This window comes from Canis lupus, chromosome 18 (assembly GCF_048164855.1).
Source record: "Canis lupus baileyi chromosome 18, mCanLup2.hap1, whole genome shotgun sequence".
NCBI classification, from domain to species: domain Eukaryota; kingdom Metazoa; phylum Chordata; class Mammalia; order Carnivora; family Canidae; genus Canis; species Canis lupus.
The window spans coordinates 23,387,792-23,415,036 of NC_132855.1; the positions used below are offsets into that span (position 1 = coordinate 23,387,792).

The 27,245-nt window shown below is 38.5% G+C and overlaps 1 pseudogene; it reads right to left on the bottom strand.

Moving 5' to 3' along the window:
* Nucleotides 1-1,215: 1,215 nt before the first annotated feature.
* Nucleotides 1,216-2,612, bottom strand: LOC140609352 (keratin, type II cytoskeletal 7 pseudogene; annotated as a pseudogene).
* Between the last annotated feature and the right edge of the window lie 24,633 nt (nucleotides 2,613-27,245).

Sequence of the window (27,245 nt, forward strand, 5' to 3'; positions counted from 1 at the left end):
ATTACCTCTAGACTTGGATAATGGAGAAAAAGGAATTGCAGAGGATGATGGACTTGTTTTGGAGAAGCTGACTTTCACACACTCCCTGAACATCTAAGGAGAGATGGTAAGTAGGTAGTTGGCACGTTGGCAACTGGAGGGAGACAGTATCTTACATTAAGTCTTCAGCACCTGAACTCTCAGGTGCTTAATAAGTGAGCATTTGATTACTGGAAATTTGGAAGTCATCAACAGAAGCTGTAAGAGTAGATGTGATTACTCAGGTTACGAATATATGTAAGAGGAGAAGTGGATCAATGATGGATTCTGAGAAAGAACTAACATATAAGGAGTAGACAGAGGAAGATCAGCCACAAGGGTATTCATTCAACACATTTTAAGACCTCCATCTATAAAATATGGAAGGCAATACTTTCCCCGTTGTTATAACATGGTGGTGAGGTAGGAAGAGTGACAGGATTAGGAAGCAGAAAACTATCAACACTGATTATAATTATCAACACTTAGTTATAATGTGCATCTAATCTGTTAGAAAATACCCATCAAGACTTCTAAATAACAGGATGATTTGGACAATGAAGAGCATGGATGAACTATATCCTTCTGGATATAGTCTTGCTGGTCAATATAAACCCATAGCAGGCTCTGCCTATCAGACAAGGCATGACTTCAATCTCACCTCTGTCAGATATTTTTCCTGCCCATTTCACTTGCTGATGGGGGCTTATGCAGACACAACATCCCTGCAAATGTACTCTAGCTGAGTTCATTTCAAAGAAAGCAAGACTACTTCAATTCCATATTTACCTGTGAAAATCCCAAACCAATGATTACTGGGATATCAGAATTTAGGGGGAAATACGGAATAATTAAATATTTCTTTAAAAAAGAAGGGTTTGTATTATTTTTAATACTGTTTACTATTCATTCACTGACAAAAAGGTGAAATAGTACTGGATTTCTCCTATAGACACATTATACTTAATGGTGTTCCCACCAACGCATGACATCTCTGGACATTTGATTTTATTATTCCTAAGTAGGTAATGCCTCTTACCATCATTTGTTTTGCTTTGAGTATTTTGTTTTGTTTTGTTTCCAGAAAGGCTGACTTACTGGGAGGTATTCTGACATCATCTTTCAGCCTGGCTAGCAGTCTTGGGACCAGGGACAGGAGTCCTCCTGTGACTGATCCAAGTCTCTGCACACCAGGGCTCATTTTCCTATGCTCCTGTGGATGGAAACTGAGGTCCTAATGGAATAGGACTTGGTCCCAGGCCTTCTGCCACTCAATAAGCTCAAGGCCTTGCTGCCCATGGCTCCTCTGAAGACCAGCCTGGCCAGCCTGCTGCCATCTCCACCAGTGGAGTTTACCACAGAGATGTTCAGAGCTCCCACTTCATCTCCTGCCAACTGGATCTCCTCACCCTCCAGCAGCTTGGGGTAGGTGGGGATCTCAATGTCCAGGGCCATTTTGATGTCTGTGAGCTCCTGGTACTTGCACAGTTGCCATACTATGTCCTGCTTGGCTTGTTGCAGGATGGCCTCCAGCTCCTCCTACTTGACACATGCATGAATCTTTGAATGCCAGGTTCCCATGTTCTTCAACCTCAGCAGTGGCAGCTTCCAACTTGACACACTGGTTCTTCATGCTGTTGCTCTCAGCCTACAGCCTCTGAATGGCACAGGTCATCTCTGCAAGCTCAGTAGGGTACTCTGAAGGTCTTCCTCATGCTCCCCAGCCTGGACCTGGAGGGTCTCAAACCTGATCTGATACCAGGCCTCAGCCTCATCTTGGCTGTGGTTAGCCACCTCTTTGGGCCTTGATCTCAGCAATGATACCATGTGGGTCCAGGGAGTGACTGTTGTCCATGGACAGCATGATGGACATGTCCAAGATCTGGGACTGCAGCTTTGCCAGCTCTATCTCATAGAAGGTCTTGAGGAAGTTGATCTCATTAGTCAGGGCATCTACCTTGGCATCCACATCCACCTTGTTCATGCAGACAGCATCCATGTCCTTTTTCAGCACCAGGAACTCATTCTCAGCAGCCAAATGATAGTTGATTTCATCCTGGTACTTGTTCTTGAAGTTTTCCAAAATGTCCTAATGTTCCACAGCTCCACCTCCAGGCAGCTCCCATCTAGCTGCAGCAATTCAAGCTGCCACCACAGGCCAGCAATGTGGGCCTCAAAGAAGCCAGGGGGACAGTTCCTCTTGGTCAATTTCTGTTCCTCCAGCAGGGCCTGCTTGGTCTCTAGCAGCTTGTTCTGTGGTTCTAGAAACCATACCTTATCACTGAAGGAGGGATATGTTGTTGAGGGTCTTCATCTGCTTGCACTCCTCCTGGTGCACCTGCTGGGGAGGGGCTGATATCCACTCGAAGTGAAGCCAGCCGGCTCTGATTGATGGTGACCTCGTGGATGCCAGCACCCACTGCACCCAAGTAGGCAGAGCACAGGGCCATGTTCAGCCGGGAGGCACCCAGGCTGTAGAGGCTGCTACTGCTGAAGCCACTGGGGTGCTCAGAGCTCAGGCACACCTGGGCGCCCCACTCCAGAAAGGCAGTGGAGCCTGACCTGAAGGCCTGGGAGCTTAAGTGGATGCACATACCTGCTAGACCAGGTTGGACCTCGCAGAGAGTGTAAGGGGGCCAAACTCCCTTAACATCATTTGTAATAGGTTAGCCTGATACAGAATTGCCAGATGTATCAAATAAAATACAAGATGCCCAGTTGAATTTGAAATTTAGATAAATAATAAATAATTTTCAGTACAGGTATGTCCCAAACATTACATGACTTAAAATACACATATAACTAGACATCTTGCATTTTATTTATACCTAGTCTAATAGCAATGATCTTGTTTGTTTGTTTGTTTGTTTGTTTGTTTGTAGGATTCACAACAAGAGATCTGAAGGCCTCTGGTGCTATACATAGGAGAGTTCTATCCTTGGCTGGTTAGGGACGAGCTCTGCTCAGGTAGGTGGAGGCCAGGTGGCTGGTTTATACTTAAGATGCAGCCTGGCTCCCTGGTTCTCCATGCTTACTTTTCTTCTGAGATCCCAAATCTACCAGCAAAGAAATAGCTTGGCCAACTTGAACATGAACTCTGAGGGCAATAATAATACCTTTTTTACATTTGTATTTCATGCTGAACTCTCCTCTTCTAATTTTAGCTTTATTTGCCTTTATTTTCTCTTTAGTTTCAATGTTGTCTTTGAGAATTCCCTGAACTGGTGAAAAGCTTTTTAACTATGGACCCAGCAGGGTGGCCACAATGAAACTAAAGGAGAAACTGGTCCTGTTCTCAGTCCACAAACAAAACATTGCTTCTCACTACACCCGGGGAAGGAAGGCAACCATCTTTCAAACATTGTAATCATGGTTTGTGTATTGTATACATGAATTGTGTATTGTTCTAAGACATTTACAGTATCCATGTGTCTGTCCACCCATTTGTGAGTTCTGCCAACAATTACTACTGATCATCTTATTTTGCTAATGAGGAAAAGCCAAGCCCCACATCATGGAAAGGTACTGGAACCAGGTCTCAGATTCCCATTTAGCGACAAGCAAAGACATGGTAATTATGGTTGTTTTGAAACAGTCAAGGCTTTCTTTCTGCACCAGGCTGTGCCTCTTCACTGAACATAAAAAGACTGGTGTTTGCCCCCTGTGTTGGGTGGCATTATCAGGGTGCTCTTTAGTTCTTAGTGCTTTTTATAGAGAAAACTTTAAAATACTCTTTTTTTCCCCCTCTACTCTCTATACTTCATATGGTTCCTTCTATTCCTTGTTCTTTGGATTTTACTATATCTGTAAAGTCAAATCACATTCTTATGATTTTTTCCAGGATGGTCTCAAGGACTCAGTTCTCAATGGCTAGTAAAACAATTCATCTTACACCTTACACTTTGACCATGTATCAACACTAAATCTATGCTAGGTGTTTCATGTCATATAAGCATTTGTATAATGTATTTAGGACAGAAAACTCATATGTGCAAGGTACCAAACAAAGACAGTTAACACTTTATAAACACAATTAAAAATACATTATTGTACTAAAAATATTGAAAAGGTAATAAATGCTCATTGAAGTTTAAGCTCAGTTTTATAAACTCAGACAACCGCTAAATTGATAACCTTGATACAGATGAAAGAGGGAAACATGTTTTCTCTTCTCCCTGGAGAGGAAAATGCATTATCTTCTCTTCACGGCTTTCAGGCACCTGACAGCTGAACTTGGCCTTGGGCCAGTGAGTGACTCACTCAGTTATTGTCACGGTAATGAAAGGGTCTTTTGCTCCATCAGTTGCAAGTTTTTGCAAGACGTTAGATAGAAGCACAGTTTAGAAATGTCAGTAAACACTATCCCTCTCAGTAAGGCAGCCCAGAGTCCTGGGACTCTGTGGTGGCTCACACTTGGTCTCCTCAAAAGTCATTTGAAGACACAGTGTGAAGAGCTCCAGGCTCCAAGATTTCCAAGCCAGGGTGAGAAGAGCTACCCAGGGAATGGCTTTGGCTCCACTGGAATATTCATCCAAGCAGGAGAGGATATGGAGAGACAGCACAAGGGAACTCCGTGGCATAAATCTTCATTTAGGCAATGACTTTAATTAATTATGCAGTTTCAGTCAAATCATTCAGCCTTTCTGAGCCTCTCTACTTCCTCCTCAGGTGGTAACAAAGATTCTAAAACACCACCTCTCAGCTTTCTGAGGCATACGTAACATAATCAAACGATGTTCGGGAAAACATAAAATGACAGCCTCAGACTATTCAGCCTTCATTTTCCCTCCCATTACGTCCCAAAGACTACATCAAATCCAAAGCAGATATTTGTTCCAGAAGACTTTTCTTCCCCCAAAATTTCTGGGAACAGATTAAGTTCAAGTGAAAGAGGAGGTGAAGCATTTAGGATATATATTGATATGATACATAGATATGGTGTTTTGTTTTGCCTTCTTTTCTTCTTTTTATTTTGGTTTCTTATTGATATGACCTTAAACTAGGTGATTTTTTTTCACCTTCCTTGGTCTCTATTTCAATATTTGTAATATAAGGAATCTCCATTTGAATGCCTGATGGGCTTCTCAAGGCTAACTATCCTGAACCAAGTTCTCCAAACCAGCCACTATCAATGGCATCAGTAATTCCATGCCTTCATGGCTCATCTAGACCCTTGAGGTCACTCTTGACTCTGCTATCCTATACCTCACACACAATTCATTGACAAATCCTATTGGCTCTCACCATAACCCATGCCAATCTCCTCACTGTGCCTTGAAGACCTATGAAATGTGCCCCATTTCAAGGTCTATCTTACTTCCTCCTTGTCTCCACTTGAAACACTGTTCACATGCCATCTAATCAGTGAGGGCTTTCCTTTGATCTTGTGTAGAAAGTTTTGATATTGTACTAAAATTATATAAGATGTAACATGTAGCCTATAACCTATTTATAAAATGTACAAGACTTGAACTGATATTTCTTCAAAAAAGATACATAAATGGGCAACATGTACATGAAAAATCTGCTCAATATCACTAGCCATTAGGGTTATCAAATCAAAACCATAATGAGATATTATTTCACAGTCACTAGGATTGCTATAACCTAAAAAATAGACAATAACAAATGTTTGCAAGGATGTAAAAAAAAAACTAGAAGTTTCATAAATTGCTTGTGGGAATGCATAAGTGGTACATTCCCTGGAAAATGGCTTGTTTGGGAAAACATTTCCTCAAAATGCTAAACATAGAGGTACCATATGACCAATCAACTTTAATCCTAAGTATTTGCCAAAGAATCATGAAAACATATATCCACACAAAAACTTTCAAACCAACACTGTTCACGATTACAAAAAAATTGGAAACCCAAGCATGTATCAACAGATGAATGGGTAAACAAATGTGGTACATACATACAGTGGAATGTTATCCAACTTTAAAAAGGAATGAAGTACTGATGCATGCTACAACATCAATGAACCTTGAAAACATTTAGCCAAGTGCAAGAAACCAGCCACAAAAGGCCATATTGTATAATTCCATTTACAGAAAACATTCAGAATAGGAAAATTGCATTCAAGCAGAAGGATTAGTGAAGGCCCTAGACTGGGAGAGGAATAAGAGACAGAAAGTAATCGCTAGTGAGTAAGGATTTTCTTTTTGATTGGGACAAAAATGTTCTAAAATTAAATAGTAGTGATGGTTGCACAACTCTGTGAATAACCTAAAAACTACTGAATTATACACTTTGAAAGGGCAAATTTTATAATAAGTGAATTATATCTCAATGAAACTGTTGCTAAAAAAATAGTGATGATATGAAATGCTTGAAAGGATGCAGAGAGGGATCCCTGGGTGGCACAGCGGTTTGGCGCCTGCCTTTGGCCCAGGGCGCGATCCTGGAGACCCGGGATCGAATCCCACGTCGGGCTCCCGGTGCATGGAGCCTGCTTCACACTCTGCCTATGTCTCTGCCTCTCTCTCTCTCTCTCTCTCTCTCTCTGTGACTGTCATGGAAAATAAAAAATAAAAAAATAAAAATTAAATTAAATTAAATTAAAAAAAAGGATGTAGAGAACTGGATCTCTCACACATTACCAGTGAGAATGTAAAATAGTACAGTTATTCTGGGAGAGACTGATAGTTTCTTTAAAAATTAAATATATCCTTAAATTTGGGGGAAAATATTAAATATACCCTTATCATACCTTTCAGCAATCACACATGTAGGATTTATTTCACAGAATGAAAACTTATATCCACACACAAATCCATACAATAATTGTTCCCAGTAGTTTTATTTCTATTAACCAGAAATTGGAAAGAGCCAAATGTCTGACAAAGGATGCATAATTGAACAAACCAATACATAGCATGAAATACTACTCAGCAATAAAAAGGAATGAATTTTTGATACAACAACTTCAGTGGATCTTAATAACATGCTGAGTGAAAAAATGCCCATTTCAAAAATTCATATACTGTATAATTCCAATTACAGAACATTCTTTAAACGACAAAATTATAGACATAGAGAACAAACTAGTAGTTGCCAGTGGTTAGTGATGAAGGGGAGTAGGAGAAAGGTGTGACTGTAAAGGTACTCCCTGGGTAGCACCAGGGAGAGTTTTGTGGTGTTGAGATCATTCAATATCTTGAGTAAGTTGGTGGTTACATGAATCTACATCTGTGATAAACTGATATAGAACCACACACACACACACACACACACACACAATACCAATCAATGTCAATTTTTTAATTATAATATTGTACTAAAGTTATATAAGATATAGTCACTGGGAGAAAGTAGGTAAGGATACATGGCATCCAACTTCTTCTGAATCTATAATTATTTCAAAATAAAAGTTTAAAGAATAACTAAACACAAAACATTGTTCTAGAGATTTTTTTTAAAAGTCCCTTTATAAAGGGGCACCTGGGTGGCTTAGTTGGTTAAACATCTGCCTTTGACTGAGGTCATGATCACAAGGTCCTGGGATCGAGTCCTGCTGAGCAGGGAGCCTGTTTCTCGCTCTCCCTCTGCCACTTCCCTGCTTGTCTCTCTCTCTCTCTGTCAAATAAATAAATAAAATATTTTTTTAAAAGTCCCTTTATAAATGTTACAGGAAAAGAAACTGAGAATCATTGGAGCAGACAGGGATGGGGAGATGGGGTAACTGGGTAATGAACATTAAGGAAGGCATGTGATATAATAAGCACTGGGTATTATATAAGACTGATGAATCACTGACCTCTATCTCTGAAACCAATAATACATATGTTAATTAACTGAATTTAAAAATAAATAAATGTCCTAGGAAAGGAAAAACTGATTAATTGGACTACAGCAAATGAAAATCTTTGTCTCTGCAAAAGACCTTGCTAAGAGAACAAAAAGACTAGCTACAGACTAGAAAAAAATTGCAAACAACATATCCAAGAAAGAATTAATATCTATAATACATAAAGAACTCTCAAACCTCAAAAGTAAAAAAACCCAATTAGAAAGTAAACAAAAAATATGCATAAAAATTTCATCAAAGAGGATATATATATATATGATGAAGACATAAAAAGATGTTCAATATAATTAGGGAAATGCAAATTAAAACTACAATGACATATCACTATGCATATATCAGAATGATTAAAACAAAAAATAGTAATAATATCAAATGCTGGCAAGATTGTGAAGAAACTGCATTACTCATACATTGCTGATGGGAATGTAAAATGATACAGCCACTCTGGAAAATAGTTTAGCAATTTCCTTTCAAAACTAAAAATGAACTAGGGTGCCTGAGTGGCCAGTCCATTAAGTGTCTAACTCTTGGTTTCAGCTCAGGTCATGATATCAGGGTTGTGAGACTGGGCCCTGCATTGAGCTCCCCGCTGGGCTTGGAGCCTGCTTAAGAGTCTCTTTCTCTCTCTCTCTCTCTGTCTTCCCCACCCCCTGACTCATGCATGTGTTCAATCATTCTCTCTGTCTCTCAGAAAAAAAAAAAAGCTAAAATGAACTTAAAATACAACTTAGAAATTGCACTCTTGAGAATGCATCCTAGCAGAATCAAAACCTATTTTCACAAAGAAACCTGTACAGCTTTCTTCATAATATCTAAAACCTGCCAACTACCCAAATGCCCCTCTACAGGTAAATGGTTAAATAAACTGTGGTACATATATACCATAGAATACTACTCAGCAATTAAAAGTAATAACTATTGATATAGCAACTTAGATAAAAGTCAAGGAAATTATGAATGAAAAAATCTAAAAAGGATACATACCATATGACTACATTTACACATTCATGAAATAACATAATTATAGCAATGGAAAACATGAGTGGTTGCCAGGGGTTAGGGATTCAGAGAAGAGATGTGAGAGTAACTATAAAGGAATAACACAAGAGAGTCTTGTAGTGATGAGACAATCAAGAATCTTGATTCTACTGCTGGTTACCTGGAGATATACATGTGATAAGATTGTACAAATATATGCACCCACACATATGCATGCATGAACAAATGATACTTATATAATTGCTGAAATCAGAAGAAGTTCTATAGATTATACCAATGTCAATTTTCTGGTATTGATATTACAGCTACACAGTATATTAACACAAGGGGAGGCTAGTTGAAAGGTAAACAGAACCTCCCTGTACATTTCTTTGTATCTTTTGGTGAACATATAATGATTTAAAAATAAAAAGCTTTTAAAAATAAATAAAATGAGATAAATACAAAGTTTTTTTAAAAGAAAAGAAAAACAACTCCTCTCCCCAACACCCATTTGTGTCTCCTACTCTTCCTTCTCATGAAAAAAAAAAAAAATGAAGAGTAACTTCTTCAAATTTTAAATAGCAAACAATAGAAGCCTATTTTTCTTTGCTTACAGACTCCTATTTAAATTATGTATTAAATGAAAACATTCTACTAATATGGTAATAGGGGGAAAATTAGGTCTATAAAATCATGTGGCCCAAATTAAAATGTCTAAAATGTATATAATCAAAGAAAGAGAAGCACAACATAAAACTGTTAGGCAAATTAAAGTTTTTAATAGTTTTTTTTAAAAGAGATATTACATGGCAATCAACTGCTTTATTGGTTCTAACGCCGCCTACAATTAAATATTTACATACTAGTTCTCAGTTTAATTTGAACCAATTGTGCATAATTCAAATATGCTTTCTCTGGATTTCAAAACTCTCCAAATGTAAAGATCATTTTCCCCCATTAGATACAAACAGTAAGTTTAGAGTTTAGGAAATTTTCCTCCTTCCCTTAGATGAAAGGAGTTACGTATCTGCTTGGATTCAACTCCAAATTGGATAATTCAGGAAACATGGATGACCTATAGAATGCATTATGGATAAAGTCTGGTAGAAAACTCAGAAGGAAAGATATGCTGAGAGTACAAGGAACTCTCCAAGAATGGGTATTTGACTCTAAAAAGAGAGCTAGTGAGAGAAGAACAGGAAAAGTCCAAGCTGCAAAGTAAACTGGGATGACGTAATAGGAATAAAGATCTTTTAGGCTCTGAGTGAATTATAAACGTAAATATAAAATTCCCTAAAAGGGCTATAAAAATGAATTATGAAAGGAAGACTGTCTGGAAGTGTCGCTGTTTGCAAATATCCCCTGGGTATTTTAATTTTCCTTACATGAACATTAGTACAAATCTTCCTAAGTTAGTAGTCTGTGCTCTCATTTATTCAGCATAATTAATTTTACCTCATCTTCTCAAGCTGTCATTTCCTGATGAGTTTTTCCTACTCTTTGTTTTCCATTCCCCTTCCTTAAACGAGGGGTTTCAAATCACTGTAATCCCTGTGTGGTAAGAGAGCCCTTTCACAGTAGATCCTTAAAGAAAAGCAAATCCTACCTCAATCATGGCATCTTTATACCCCACCTGGGTTGAGCCCCAATGGAAGGTCAAAGCTCTAGACACCATACTTTCAGCTTACAGCCTCTCCCAGGACAGAGCAGGCTCCAGGAATATGGAATTGAAGTCAGCTTCCACATTTTCAATGTCAAAGACTAAGATCGAGAGCCACCTTTCTTCTCTAGGATCCTACCTCTCTCCATAAGAAATTTCACATAGGAAAATCAAGGCTCCTTCCCCTGCTCCCATCTTTTCAGTGGAAACCACCCTCAGTAAGCTGTCCCTACTTTTACTGTGACAAGGAAAAAATACAGGTTAATTTATGATAGCCTCCTCAACCCCCGTTTAATTTCTCTCAATGCACGTATGAAGATCTTCGTTTAAAAGATGTTCAAAGCATTATTTGCCCCCTTCACTCCTGCTAAGTGACATCAACTTTTAGTATTTGGACTTAGTATCTGAGTGGTGAATATACGATATCCAAAAAAGGACTATGAATTCAGGAATTTCTAAATTAATTTGTATTTTCCTCATCATAGCAACAAAAATACTTATAAAATATTGTTTAATTCATGTGTGAAACCTATTATTTACTTAGTTCACAGCCAATATGTTATATAGTTATGTGCTAATGGATCCCTTTTAATAATTCTTCATCCCATTTTCAGTTTGGAAAACACTGTTCTAGGGAATGTTCTTGAAGCAATGAGTAGAAAAATATTTCCTATGGCAGAAACACATTAGGCTGGAATTTTCAAAGCATGGCCATGGATAATGCATATGAAATTTAAAATACGATGAAAATAAAACACAATGTACAAGTGATTTGGAAGCTTCACTGAGATATCCTGGGGTATCATTCATGAGCACCAACTAAATTGCACTGCCAGACTGGTCTGCCACATGTGAGACCCTTATGTCAAGGCAAGTCTTTTCCAGCTCCTGGAGAGAATCTTGTGTCACGATACTGCTTTCAATCTCACTCACTGTTTCTCTTTTTCTGTTTCCTTTTTGATGTTTTGTTTCTGGGTTAGTTTGCACTGGCTGCCATTTTTTATGACTTTCATTGAAAGCCTGGCTTTGATTATATGGTCTAACAATCTGGTCTCTTGTGAGTTGAAGATGACAGAGAAACTGGTTTCTGTTCAATGGAAGATGAAAAGAAATCTTGTCTCTTCATATTTATTTGTTTGTCTTGAGGATTCTGACACTGCCTGTGCTTTGTCTTGTATATACACCATTATGAGTTAAAGTCATTTAAGAAAAAAAAATAGTGTTATTTCCCCTAGAATGAAGAGTAGCCTATGAATTGAGGAACAGCCGACCTGTTTGAGATCTCTTGTGTATTCCTGGTCATCTTGTTACCCAGCTGCAACCTACCAGTGAGTTTTGCAGACTCATGCTATAGTTGTAAAATGGGAGCTGCTAGTCCTCTCGCTATGTGTGTGTAAATGAATAATGTCTTTTCCCTGTTTCACAAAAGTAAGTAATTAGCCTTTTAAAATGGTTTATAGGGATCCCTGGGTGGCGCAGCGGTTTGGCGCCTGCCTTTGGCCCAGGGCGCGATCCTGGAGACCCGGGATCGAATCCCATGTCGGGCTCCCAGGGCATGGAGCCTGCTTCTCCCTCTGCCTATGTCTCTGCCTCTCTCTCTCTCTCTCTCTCTCTCTCTCTCTCTGTGACTATCATAAATTAAAAAAAAATTAAAAAAAAAATTAAAAAAATAAAATAAAATAAAATGGTTTATAAATAATTGTAGTTCTTTCTGTATCTGTATCCAGTAATGGGACTTGTGTTCATCTTCTCTCTCAAAAATTTAGAAAATTAATTGGACATAAAAGTCTATAATGTGTACACACTTTGGGGTACACAATTCAATCAGACCTATTCCCATGGGAAAGAAAATGCACACAAGGATATAAATTAATGAAACTGGTTTTGTGTGGCTTTGAAAACAGACAGTTCTGACCTCTAAAAGAGCTTTGTGTAGTTTGTACAATTTTGGAAACAGCTGTGTGAATATGCCCGAATGTGAGTTGGAATGGGCAAAGCAGGATCACTGCTGGCTTGTCTGGTGCTTTATAACCTCTAGAGAAAGCAGAAGGGTTCTGAGTAAAATAGCCTCCCTTACCCATGGGGGATGCATTCCAAGACTCCCATTGGTTATCTGAAACCTCAGATAGTACTGAACTTTACACATACTATTTTTTTTCCTATATGTGCATACCTAAAACGAAGTTTAATTTATGAATTAGGCATAGTAAGAGAGTAAAATAATAATAAAATAGAGCACTTATAATAATATATTGTAATAAAAGTTATGTAAATGACTTCTCTCAGAATATCTTATTGTATCGTACTCACCCTTCTTCCAGTGATGATGTGAGATGACAAAATGCCTACGTGATGAGATGAAGTGAGGGGAACAACGCAGGCTCTGTGACCTAGTGTTAGGTTTCTGACAATAAGTCAGAAGAAAGATCATCTCCTTCCTGACTGAGATTAACCTCAGGTAACAGAAACCACAGAAAGTGGAAGGGCACCACTGGACACGACTTTTTCTCTTCTCACTCAAAAGAAAATAATTACATGGAACTACCTAAATGAACCAAGTCAAAATACAAAGAAAAATAAACCTCAGAGTTCAGCACTTACCTTTATTCACAGTCTGATGAACAAGTACTACGGGAAATAGCTTACAATAAAAGAAAGAAAAATCCAGCTATCAACTCTAGTTTTCCCAGGAGTTATAAGTCGTACAAGTGGAAAGTATTTCCTGAGCAAACATACTGGTATATCCTGTCTACCTCTAGTAGAAATTAATAACTTAGTTATAAATTCTTTTTCTTAATTTTTTTAAATTTATTTATGATAGTCACAGAGAGAGAGAGAGAGAGAGAGAGAGGGAGAGAGAGGCAGAGACATAGGCAAAGGGAGAAGCAGGCTCCATGCACCGGGAGCCCGATGTGGGATTCGATCCCGAGTCTCTAGGATTGCGCCCTGGGCCAGAGGCAGGCGCCAAACCACTGCGCCACCCAGGGATCCCAGGTTATGAATTCTTTAAAATTTATCAGTCCTCCTATTTTGATTGGCTTATAAAGACTAATAAACATACGTACATTTAAAGTAAAAGAAATCAAGATTTTCCAGAAAATAAACAATTACTTGAACTTCTAATGCTCTAAATAAGCTCGTCCTTTGAGAAAGCTTCAGATATTCACTGAAACAGTATCTCAGAGAAGAAGATTAAAAAAAGTGGTAGGGGAGAGCAGGGGAGTTTAACTTTAAATTAAATTATTGCCTTTGGTTGCTAAGTTCCAAGATAAGATGCAAATAAATACAAGTCGATAGGGAAAAATAATTCTAAGAGAACTACAGAATTTTCAGCCAAAGTTAAAGAGTTTTTAAATATGTAGACAAGTATAAAATAAAGTTCAGGCAATATTGCTAATCAAGGTGAATCTTGACAAAGTAAACTTTCCCAGCATGAAAAATGTTAACATAATATTCTACTTTATACAAAGCTTGGTTTTATTTTCCCATGAAAATCTAACCATTTTAAGCTATCCAAATTCTCTAAAATAATTTTATGGGTCAAGTAAATCTCATTTCCACAAAATAATTAGAATCACAGAAAATAAAAATCATAAATTCCAAATTAATTAGAATAAACCATGTCTTTATTTAAAAGAATTAATTCTTACGAATATGCACCAAAAATTTAAAAGTCACCTCTCTGAAAAAAAAATAAAAATAAAAATAAAAAATAAATAAAAGTCACCTCTCTGGTAAACTCATAATACCAACAGGAACTCTGTTTTATTGTAGTGTATAAACATAAATAAATAATTTCCAAAATCCTCAGTTAATTATGAGAACTTTGACTAACATTACATTGAGAAGTTTTTGGTCATCTAAACAATCCTTTAAAATTTAAATTCACAGAAATAAAGGCAAGGCAAAAACACCAAGCATAGCTTATATACATGCCTCTTTGTATACATGAGAAGCTATCAGTTAGTTAGCAAGGGAAATGGTTATGCAGATACTTTGGGGGGCATATTAGCATATATGTTTCTTTTTCCTACCTCAAGAAGGGTGAAATGGATGTAGGTGGACACAGGCAAACGCATACTGTGCGTGCATATGAGGCACAGCAGTCCAAACTGGAGCTCTGTCAACGTGAAAGGAGCTTGTGTTGAACTGTTCTCAGCGACCTGTATCCCAGAAGTCTCCATACCTGTGAAGGGAAGTCAATTACTTCAGTTAAAGGTTGAAACCAATTAAGAAAAAGAATGAGACTATACGAGGTAAAATCATTACAAAGGAATGTAAAAATAGTTATAAAATAATGAATGTGATTTTCCTGTTAGCTTATATAGCAAAAAGATGAATTTTGTCGTACATTTTGATCATGTAAGAATGTGAAAAGAAATAGTAAAAAAAAAAAAATTTAAGGCTATATAATGAATTGTAGAAATGAATTGTTATTTTTCTTGGTCTTCTATCTGCAAGTTTGAAAGAAGTGCCTAAGAAGTATTAAAATGTTTAATAAAATTGGCTTAACTTTGAGGAACCAATTTATAAGATAGAATTCAGGGATAGGCAACCTGTTTCTATAAAGGGCCACCAGGTAGTAAATACTTTCAGTTTTGTGAACCAAGGGTGTCTACCACAACTATTCATTCAATCCTTCTGTTGTAGCCCCAAAAGCAGTCACAGACAACAAATAAATGAGTAGACGTAGCCAGATTTGACCTTTGGACTCGACCTTGTGGAGCTCAGAGACAGATAAAAGGCTGTGAATTCTTTAAAGAAAAAACCCTACATGAGTGGCATATAAAAAGAGTAAAACTAGAATTTAGTTTTCTTCCTATGAAAATAACAAATTGATATTTGAGTAACAGTTTGCTCTTGATGAGAAACAGTAAAAATCATTCTATAGGTTCTCTATACACCGCAGCCTCTTAACTCTCTGTACTTCCATTATTTGTTCTTGAATTAATTTGAAGAAAAGTCTACTTTTGAAAAAGCTACAATTTCTAATGATTATAGTTACATGCAGCTATGGTTATTTTCTTTCTTGTGTGAAGCTAATCATTTCTTGCCTTTCGGCATCTATGACTTAGGCTCATACCCTATGTCCTCTGACAAATATTTTGGATATTGCCTTTCCCCATATAGGCCTATATTCAAAATAATTCATCCTTGATAAACTAATCTTTGGGATTTTCCAGGCTGGATAATATAAAAGATTTGCCCCTTACACACACACACACACACACACACACACACACACACAATCTTATAAGAGAAGAATTACTACAAATAATTGGATATGTTGGAAAGTCCCCACATTTTTACTTACCCCACACACATTTATTAGAGCCCAGAATAATGGTGGGGCACCTGGGTGGCTCAGTCAGTTAAGCATCTGCCTTCAGCTCAGGTCATGATCCCAGGATCCTGGGATCAAGCCCCTCATGGAGCCCTGCATGGAGGTCCACATCACACCCCCTGCTCAGTGGGGATTATCCTTCTCCCTCTCCCTCTGCTGCCACCCCCTTGCTAGTTCTCTCTCTCTCTCTTTCGCTCTATCTCAAATAAATAAATAAAATCATAAAAAAACCAAAGCCTACAATAATGAATAAGCTACAATATCAAATGGGAAGTTCAACCTCCCTAAGTTACACAAGTAATATACAAGTAAAATGTTATTAACATGAATATGTTTTGGAATTGAGTATCTTTCAGATTGGATAGAAATATCTTAATGGTTATGTACAAAGACTAGCACAATAACTCCCAACAAATGAATTTTTTAAATTAAAATTGTTTCTAGGCTTAAATATCCTTGCTAATCAGAAAAAATTATAACACTCACATTACAATACAACTTAGAAAGTCCTGAAAATTTGTCAATGTCCACAATATACTTTTAGTCTAAAGGTAAGCATTGAGCAACTCCTTATAATTCCATAATACATCATACATCATGAGAGGAGTCCATCATCTTTTATGAGATTATCTATCATAATAAATTAATTCAAGTCATTTGATCTTATGATTGACAGATATTTTTTGGTTTTCCCCAAAAGTTGCCTAAAGGTTCCTGCTATAAAATTTAGATCAGAAATCTGAGTTTTCTGGAAAAAGTATCAAAAAAGCCTCAGTAAACTCTGTGTTCTCTTAACCAGTTCGTTAAAGTAATAGACTAATGGGTGTAGGCTTGCCAAGGTAAACTGACACTGTCATCACTAGCAGACACATCTGTCAGTCTGTACCAACAGTCTAAGTCAGTAATTCCAGGACTCTTAATCCAGAAGCAGACAAATTCATGAAAGTAGGCCGCTAACTAACCGAAGATCAGCAAAACAAGAATTGCCTCAGAACAAATGAAACTGACACAAGTGTGATTAATTGTGTAATTTTAACATGAGAAAATCTCTTCTTCTTGATCTATTTCTATATCTCAATTTAATAGGCTATACGTGTGTGTATGTGTATGTATATATATATATATAAAACTAGAATAAAATGTGTGTCTGTGCATATATACATATATATGTATGTGTGTATATATATGTGTATATATATATATATAACTAGAATAAAATCTCTTCAAATGGTAACTTCTTTTTTTTTTAAAGATTTTATTTATTTATTCATGAGAGACACACAGAGAGAGAGAGAGAGAGGCAGAGACACAGGCAGAGGGAGAAGTAGGCTCCATGCAGGGAGCCTGACATGGGAATCGATCCTGGGACTCCAGGATCACACCCTGGGCTGCAGGCAGCGCTAAACCACTGTGCCACCAGGGCTTCCCCCTGGTATCTTGTTTCAATCAAACTCAAAATTCAGAAAAAAAATCTATGAAAGATCTTAAAATTATAATGTAATAAATAATCAGAAAAACCTAAGATCTATGGCTCTGGAAAAAGAAACATAAATTGACCTTTTTTATAAAATAACTCAAAATAGGGATAACCATGATTAAATATTATACAAAATACTTTACTAAATCTTTTTGCTTTTTGAAATTATTTTATTTACATAGATTTGGTAAAAATAAGTCCTCCTTTCTACCAGAATATAATTGAAAAAAAATCAAATTTATAACCTTTGCCATGCTAGAAATGTCACTTAGAAAAATAAATTTCAGGAGCCTCTGGGTGGCTCAGTGGTTGAACATCTCCCTTTGGCTCAGGTCATGATCCTGGGGTCTTGAGATCGAGTCCCACATTGGGTTCCCTGCAGGGAGCCTGCTTCTCCCTCTGCCTCTCTCTCTGTGTCTCTCATGAATAAATAAATAAAATCTTTTTTAAAAAAGAAATTTCATTTAATTGAGTATAATAATAAATCTGTGTTAAGGAGTAGAAGTTATACATAATATGTGAAAATGATGTCTATAAATTTTCTATTAAAAATTGAGTTGCTACCTGCTTCGTGGCCCACAATATCCTAACTTATTGGTGGTACAGAATATAATGTCCTGGCTGGCCAGGAACAGTGAGAAAGGGTAGGAAGCCTGTTATAGGTACTACAGAAAAAAAATCTGAGAGAAGAGAATTGGACAGTTCTTTGTACCTGGTTTCAATAGACAAACTAATAAGGGAATAAACATACTTCTCACACATAAAAAGGATAAATGTTCAGCCCTGAAGACTTTTTAAAACTTTCAGACAGAAACTAACTCCAAAGCCTTAGTATCCTATGGCTCTAGTTTTATTAACCACATCAAAAGGAGGTATTTGTGCATTAATCAGCATTCCTTGTTATACTTATAAAACCAGCCAAATAAAACAACAAATTAATTATGTAAAATCATAGAAATTCTAAACAAACATATGGGATCACACCAACACCTTTGAGGAAGAAGGACTCAGAGGATCTATGCAAGCAAAACTGCTACCTTGTTCTGCCTCTTTTATGAGTTATTGCCAACCATGCCCTCACTATTAAGCACTTTGCACCTGAGAACAATAATAACAAGAAAACGGGATCCCTGGGTGGCGCAGCGGTTTGGCGCCTGCCTTTGGCCCAGGGCGCGATCCTGGAGACCCGGGATCGAATCCCACATCGGGCTCCCGGTGCATGGAGCCTGCTTCTCCCTCTGCCTATGTCTCTGCCTCTCCCTCTTTCTCTCTCTGTGACTATCATAAATAAATTAAAAAAAAAATTAAAAAAAAAAAAAAGAAAAGAAAACAACCAGGATTGGTTGCCTAACTCTGATTCTCAAAATAAATAAGACCTTGAACCATTAGGCCACTACTCCTTAAAAACAACAATAAAAAACTCTATTCCAGACTTCGGAAGTCTTCTTATCCCCAGTTATAGGATTACCTTTCAATATATGATAATCAAGTGAGAAAACTATTGTTTTCCACCATCAACATACTAGAGTAGCCTTGTTAACTCTAATTTCTTTTCTTTAAATAACTATTACGTATTTTATTTGGAGCAGTCTTTAAAAGCTTGGACTCCCTTGCAAACTCTCTTTGCAAGTAAGCTCCTTTTCTGTTCTAAATACTTTTGCCTCTGTGGCTTCTTTCCACATTTAAAACCTCTGCTCTTCTACATGGAGCCCCTGCAAAGTAGCTTTGACAAAGTCCTTGTGAACTTGCTTTAGATACCCTGACCCTGGCACAGTTACAACTAGTGGGCAGCCTACGGGATGCCTACCCCAAGGTCCTAGAAAGCCTTGAATGGCTCGAAGGCTCTGTTGTTTGCATCTGGCAGTAACCCATCTCTGGCACCACCAAGTTATCATCCCTTTTCAGCCGCACAAGCTTCTTTCAACATGCTCAGCTTCCAGTTTAAATATGACCCTGAGAGGGAGGAAAGAAAGGGCAGGCTCAGAGGAGGTCTTTGGATATTAAATCAGCCCAAGCATAGAAAATCCACAGTGGATAATTCTTCTATTTCCTTTTCATTATGAACCTGTCTATATGAGCAGAGTCACCCTACCTCTCAGCTGTTATCTGGCTCTTCAAAAAGTTAATGCAGCTCCCAATTAGATTTTTTTTCCTCCTGTTAATCTTGGTTCTGAAACCAGACTGCTGCTCTTCCTCTGCTGTCATCCCAGTAAGCCAAGTCTCAATTAGCCAGCCTAGTGGTGATTACCATCTTGTCGCTTCACTGTTCAGACATTCTTTAATTTCCTGGAGCATGCCAGCCCCCTTCCTCCTGTCTTCCCTCCCTCCAAAGCACTCTTGCTAAAACTGCAGCCCACAATGTCTCAAACTGTAATATTCTTCAGGGGGTGTAGGTCTGACAGGAAGGATTCTTTCTCCACTTGGTCCAGACACATTTGCATGTAAGGAATCTTAGAAGATGAATGTTTTCAGGTCACCTGGGTGACTCAATGGTTGAGCATCTCCCTTCGGCTCCGGTTGTGATCCCAGGGTCCTGGGATTGAGTCCCATATTGGGCTCCCTTCAGGGAGCCTGCTTCTCCCTCTGCCTATGTTTCTGCCTCTCTCTTTGTGTCTCTCATGAATAAATAAATAAATATTGAAGAAGAACAAGGAGGAGGAGGAGGAGGAGGAGGAGAAGAGAGTTTTCTCGTGGTGCTACCATGAATCTCTAACTGTCCCAATGGGACTCTCTCCTGACCCTGTGAGTCTGAGGAGTTTAAATGGAACTAGTCCCCAAAGCAGACATTAGCTTTAAAAATAAAATTTTAAAGAGAAGGAGGAGGATTCAGGCTCTCACTTCCAATCATAAAACATGGCTGGCTGAACCCACGTATCAGTAAATCTTACCTCTGAAGTTAGCTCAAAACTTGTTAGAATTCTATTTTAGCTATGCCAGTAACTGAGTAGAACCTTGAGTAGAGCCAAATCACATTTTGACTGCAGTATTTTTGTTTATACGATTAGGTGTCATCTGTTTAACTTAAAGCTAAAAATACAAACTTGTTTTCTTTAGACTATTCTAAAAACAAACTAAAATGGGTACATGGGAAAAAGAGACAAAGAAAATGAGAGAAGAGCAGACAAGAGATGTCCACAAAATTTAGAACCTAGAATATAGATCAAGGAAATAATAGAGAAGATAAATCCCAAGTAAGGATTGCATTGAAGCAGGATAAAAGTGAGAATCAGTCATCTCATACTGCAGACCCTCAGAAGACTCACAAACTAGAGACAAGTAGCCACAGAAGGTGGGAACAAGGTAGGAAGCTGGAAAAGGAGAGGGGGGTTGGGAAGCATTGAAAGTCATTAGCAGCGGACACCTGCCTGGTTGGCTCAGTAGGTAGAGCATCTGGATGTTGATTTCAGAGTTATGCATTCAAGTTTGAGCCCCCTGTTGGATGAGACTACTCAAAATAAGAACATATTTTCTTTAAAAAGTAAGTCATCAGCAGCTTGAACCCCAGCTACCTCCCTGTCCCCAGCCAGACTATCTATCTTCTACCTCTGGTCTTCCATTGTAGGACACTGGAGCTTCATTCTGATGAGGGAATTGAATTAGAACTCTTCCATGTGTGTATCTCTTCTTTGGTGAAATTTCTGTTCATGTCTTCTGCCCATTTCATGATTGGATTGTTTGTTTCTTTGGTGTTGAGTTTAAGAAGTTCTTTATAGATCTTGGATACTAGCCCTTTATCTGATATGTCATTTGCAAATATCTTCTCCCATTCTGTAGATTGTCTTTTAGTTTTGTTGACTGTTTCTTTTGCTGTGCAGAAGCTTTTTAATTTGATTAAGTCCCAATAGTTCATTTTTGCTTTTGTTTCCCTTGTCTTCATAGATGTATCTTGCAAGAAGTTGCTGTGGCCAAGTTCAAAAATGGTGTTGCCTGTGTTCTCCTCTAGGATTTTGATGGAATCTTGTCTCACATTTAGATCTTTCATCCATTTTGAGTTTATCTTTGTGTATGGTGTAAGGGAATAGTCTAGTTTCATCTTTCTGCACGTGGCTGTCCAATTTTCTCATCACCATTTATTGAAGAGACTGTCCTTTTTCCAGTGGATAGCCTTTCCTGCTTTGTTCCCAAAGAGTTAAAAATAGAGCTACCCTACGACCCAGCAATTGCACTACTGGGGATTTACTCCAAAGATACAGATGCAATGAAACACTGGGACACCTGCACCCCAATGTTTATAGCAGCAATATCCACAATAGCTAAACTGAGGAAGGAGCCTCAATGTCCTTCAATAGATGAATGGATAAAGATGTGGTCTATGTACACAATGGAATATTACTCAGCCATTAGAAACGACGAATACCTACCATTTGCTTCGATGTGGATGGAACTGGAGGGTATCATGCTGAGTGATGTAAGTCAATTGGAGAAGGACAATCATTATATGGTTTCACTCATATGGGGAATATAAATAATAGTGAAAGGGATTATAGGGGAAAGGAGAGAAAATAAGTCGGAAAAATCAGAGAGGTTGACAAAACATGAGAGACTCCTAACTCTGGGAAATGAACACAGGGTAGTGGAAGGGGAGGTGGGTGGAGGGATGGGGTGACTGGGTGACAGGCACTGAGGGGGGCACTTGACGGGATGAGCACTGGGTGTTATACTGTATGTTGGCAAATCGAACTCCGCAAAAAGTATACAAAAAATAAATAAAATAAAATAAATAAAAATAAATAAATAGAATGCCTCCAAACCCCAGTGCACCAGGTAAGGCAAAAACATCTACTGAAACATGAGGCTAAATAGATTAATGGAAGCCTACCTCCTGAACCAAAAGACTACAAATCTTCTACTTAGCTTCAATACTGCCCAGCTAATGAGAGGGCAGCTAAGCAGAAGGACATTGGTAGATTCTTCTCTAAAGAAATCAAATGGTCCCAGAAAAATGCCTATAGGGGAGGAAAAGACTTCTACTCTCTTAGATTCAGTAGCTGGATTTGTGAAATTAAGTGACAAGAAGACATTAACAAGAAAAGAAACAGAATTTATTAACAAGTGTATCATGCATACATGTGGGAGAATTCATTGATGATCAAAAGGGGTGGTTGGAACTTGAGGTTGATAGCGTCTCAACAAACAACAATAAATTTTTGGAGAAGTGACATAGGAAAAGAGGTTTAGGCTTTTACAGATGGAAGACTGTGGAAAAATGCCATAAATGGGGGAAACCTGGGTGACTCAGTCTGTTAAGTGACTTAACTCTTGATTTCTGTTCAGGTCATGATCTCAGGATCATGAGACTGAGCCCCACCTCGTGCCACACATGGGCCCATGCTTGGCACAGAGTCTGCTTGGGGTCCTCTCCTTCTGTCCCTCCCCCTGCACATGTGTTCTCTCTCTCTCAAATACATAAAATAAAATAAATCTTTTTTAACGGGGGAAACTAATGGAAGATAAGAGTTATTTAATTATTTCTTATGTAGATGCTTCTGCATGCCCATCTCTGGGTTAATAAGAATCTAGAGTTCTCTCCTGGTGATTAAGACTTCTTCCCTTCCTGATATAGGAAAAGAAGACACCTTTACAAATTTATGTCCAGCTCTTAGGGAAATAGGTGGAGAATAAAGAGCTTTCCTTGTATTTGCTTCTTCCTAATTGCCTTCAGCCCAAAATAATCTTCATGCCAAAGTGTCATATTTTGGAATTGCCTATTCTGATAGCCTATATAAACCATAAAAATGATCCATAAGTACTGGGTATTGGGTTTCCCAAAGAGATGGCCAGTCATTCCACACGAACTCTATCAAATGACAAGTACACATAAACACAGCTTTCAGCTAACTTTTTAGGACCTTGCTCCTAAAACATCAAAAATATCTTCAGATACTTGAGGAGAGCCTAACATGAAAGATCAAGAACCAAATATACAATGAGAAGAAAGAAATTCAAAGGAAAGAGAGGTACTACAGGCAATAACCAAAAAAATATATAAATAACAGACCAACAGAAACTATAATTAGTATCCACAGCAGTCAGAGAAGATATTGGATCCTTAAAACAAGACCACTCTGTGGAAGGAAGAGAAAAAGGCAGGAAAAAAGTAGGAAAAGAAAGGAGAGAGGAACGGAGGGTAAAAAATATACAAGAATAAGAAAAAACTCTATTTAAAAAATCCCCCCAAATTTTAAAAACCATAAAGCATGTTTGGAAGATAGAGTTGAGAAAAATCTCTCATAAAGCGGCAGCAAATGACAAAAGAAAAGGAAAATTAGGGGGGAAAAGAGACTAGAAAAGTAGCGAATTATTCCCATGACCAAGTCTGATTCACAGTTCCAGAAAGAAAAAATAGAGAAAACAATTATTATTAAATAAATAATACAAGAAAATAACTAAAGAACATAAATTTCCAGTTTAAAAGGTCCCATTGAATGCCCAGCACACTTGATGAAAAGAGGTCCCCTTTAGTACACATCACTGTGAAATTTCAGAAACTAGTTATAAAAGATTCTCCAAACAGAAACTGAATGTTCGAAGGCAATCAAGCAACACTTTCAAAAGTCTTACAGAGTGATGTCTATGATTCTACACCTATTAAAACCATTAGTCAATTTCTATGAGGAAATAAAATCCTTTATGACTCATAAAGACTCATAAAGACTAACAGTATCTTTTAAAGGTTACCTTAATACACTCTTTCTCAGGAAGCAATTTTATCAGTTAGGAATTATATAGTTATGATTGTATAGAACCAATTGCTGCCAGCTTAAACATATAAAGGTTTCTTTGTCTCTCTAGCAAAAATAAATCTAGAGATAGAGAGTCAAGCTAACATGTGACTTCAAGAAATCACCAGAGACATACTATATTTTACCATTCTGATTGATATTATTAGTACATTCATCCTCATGGTCACTAGATAGCTATCAAAGCACCAATCATCACATCCATACTCCAGGCAGAAGAAAGAAGAAGGCACAGAGAGGAAAAGAGCTGTTTCGGAAATCCTACCCATTTCTATATCATTGAGCACAACTATCTATAAAGGAGCCCAGGACACATAGCTTTGTCACTTGCTGAATCTAATAATATGATTCCATTAAACAGTAAAAAGAGGATAATGGATACTGGTTAGGCAACTGGTAGCGTAATGAAAAATATGCTGCACTAAAGGAGAGGACAAGCCAAGAAAAAAAGAGATACGATATTTGAGACACAGATGAGCTAACACAGTGGGGAGCCAATGGAAAGCCCTGTGAAGCAGTCTGAGACAACAACTAGCCCCGTCCTGTACTCTTCCTTCTCTTCTTTACTTCCTTCCTTCCTCTCTTTCTTTCTTTCCCCCCTCCATCCCCCTGTCTCTCCCTCTCTGTCTCCCAGAACTGCAAGAACCCAGTAGAGCTCTCTCTCCTCCCCTAGTTACCATACCCTTGAGGTTCTCTACTAGAATAAGCCCCATTCCAGCTTTCTTCTCTAACACTGGGCTTGTCACCTCAAGCCAGGTAGGAAGCAGGAACTTCATTCCTTCAATGAAGCTGCACTAGAGTGATGGCATGAATTCTTACTTTGATAGGCAAATGCACCCAATATCATAGTTCAGGTTGTGTTTGTCCATTCTGTTTTCTCTTAATCTGCAGCAACAGTGACCTTTGGAGTCAATTCATCCACATGCTTCTGTCACTGTCTAATCCTTCTCTCCCACCCCCATTCCCCACCTCCTGGGTTAACTCAAATGTCCTGGAGAACTTCTGTAGCCACAATCAGGGAAGGGCTGTGTGTCTACTATTTCGGTCTTGGTTGTTGCCATGTAAATAGCCTTAGCTCCTGGGCTGTTCTTGACATCGCTGGTGAGATTCTGCTTTTACCTCCGTGACCTGGTGTAGTCAGTCTTCAAGGTGGTCACCTGGTAGCCCTTGGCCCTACCAGAATATTCCCCATTTCCCCATTCTTTATTGTAGTCCCCCAAAACAAATATGCTGGTTCTCTCCTTTGGCTAACCTCCATCTCCCAGTAGAGATAGAGAAAATCATTGGGTCTCTCTTCATGATATAAAAGGGGCCGGGAGTCTTCACATGTCTACATGCACTAAATCTCCACTTCTCTATGCCATCATCCATGTGTGATGGATGCCAGTTGTGAAGCGCCTCATGGGCAGCAGGATGCCATTGATGGTTCACTTCTGGATCCCCCCTGCTGAGGTTGTATTTGCCTTGATACCACATCCTTGCTCCCTGCTAACCCTCGGAAGACTTAGGGAGAAGGGTCAGAACACAGTGCCTGGTTATTTTTTTCTATTTAAACTTTCTCTTCCTCTCCTTAGTCTCCATTTCCTCTAGTCCCCAGCGCATATGTATTACTTGCTCTAGCTGTCCATGCTGGTGAGTAAATCCATACCATACCACATCAGAGAAAGAGGCTTTGTCTTTTAACTTAAAAGCTAAAGAATAAAGTGTCTTTGCCCTGAGCTAAACTATTTCTGGTGTCAATATTTTCCAACCACGCCCACCAGGAATATATTTGTAGTTAAACAAGTTCATTGCTTGTTGCAGGGCAGGGGGAATGGCACACTTTGGGAAATTGTGGTACATCTTATTAAAAGTGGGTTATAAAGAACTTATAGGATTTTGGCTTGTGTTACGTGATTTGGTGGAGGATTAAAGAAAGCAGACTTTTGCTCTGAATAGGATGCTGCATAAAGCAGGGGTGAGGTCATTCTAACCTTTGGGTATCTTAATAAATCTAATCTAGAAAGAGAGAAGACTAGATCAAGGCTAAAGCCATAAATAGTAAAGAACAACAGTCATTCACATTATCCAGAAGAGGAGATGGTTCATATTTTATGGTTTAGGCAACACAATTCTATTTTGTGGGGAGTCAAGCATGGTTGTAAAGTGGATTTGGTTTTGTCTTGCTCCATCACGACCACAGAGTGGCCTTGCCTAGTGTTGACCTTCTGCAGCATTATTCATATTCAGCAGAACACCAAGGCCTATTCAGTAGTACCCGACTGGCTTCCAGATAATAGGGGCTGCTTTTCTCTTTCACATTGTTAGCTACAAAAGTTCACATCTGTACCATGTCAAGCAGGAAATGGCACATCAATTATGAATTTGAAGGGGCCTGCCACTGGGCGTAAAGCTGATGATCCAGTTTGCCCTTAATTTAGTTTCATGTGTCTGATCTCAACTGATCAAACCTCAGAGAAGAGGCTTGTGATTTGCAGTGCCAGCACCCAACATATAGAGGAAACGCTGTGAGCTTCAAGGGCCAACACTGAAGGGACCTAGCCCCATGCTGGGGCCACAGCAGTCAGCTGGAATGCACATGAACCTTTGGTCCCTGTTGGACCAGCAGCAGACATGGCTCTGGATACCGCAGGCTCAGTCCAGAAGGTATATACCTGGGAGGGAGTCTCACTATATCAGGGAAGGCTTGCCTTCAAAAAGGTGAAGCTTTAATATGCAGGCTTTTTAGTGATAGGTGTATGGAATAATTTTTTCAACTAGGGCATGCTTTCTTTCCTTTAAATGTGTCTTAGCCAGAACTCCTATAAAATGCAGAGAGCATCTATGTTCCCCATGAGCCACTGAACATTAACATGTGAATCTGATCTTTATTTTTTTTTTTATTTATGACAGTCACAGAGAGAGAGAGAGAGAGAGAGAGAGAGAGAGAGGCAGAGACACAGGCAGAGGGAGAAGCAGGCTCCATGCACCGGGAGCCCGACGTGGGATTCGATCCCGGGTCTCCAGGATCGCGCCCTGGGCCAAAGGCAGGCGCCAAACCGCTGCGCCACCCAGGGATCCCCTGAATTTGATCTTTAAAACCATAGCACCAGACATCAGAGGAGGCACCACCAGCTGCCTCAAATTATGTCCTTCTATTTCAGGTCCTGAAGTTCTACTACAAGAAGTGGCAGATTTTATCAATGAACAAATACAAAGGAACTAGGTGACTAGCA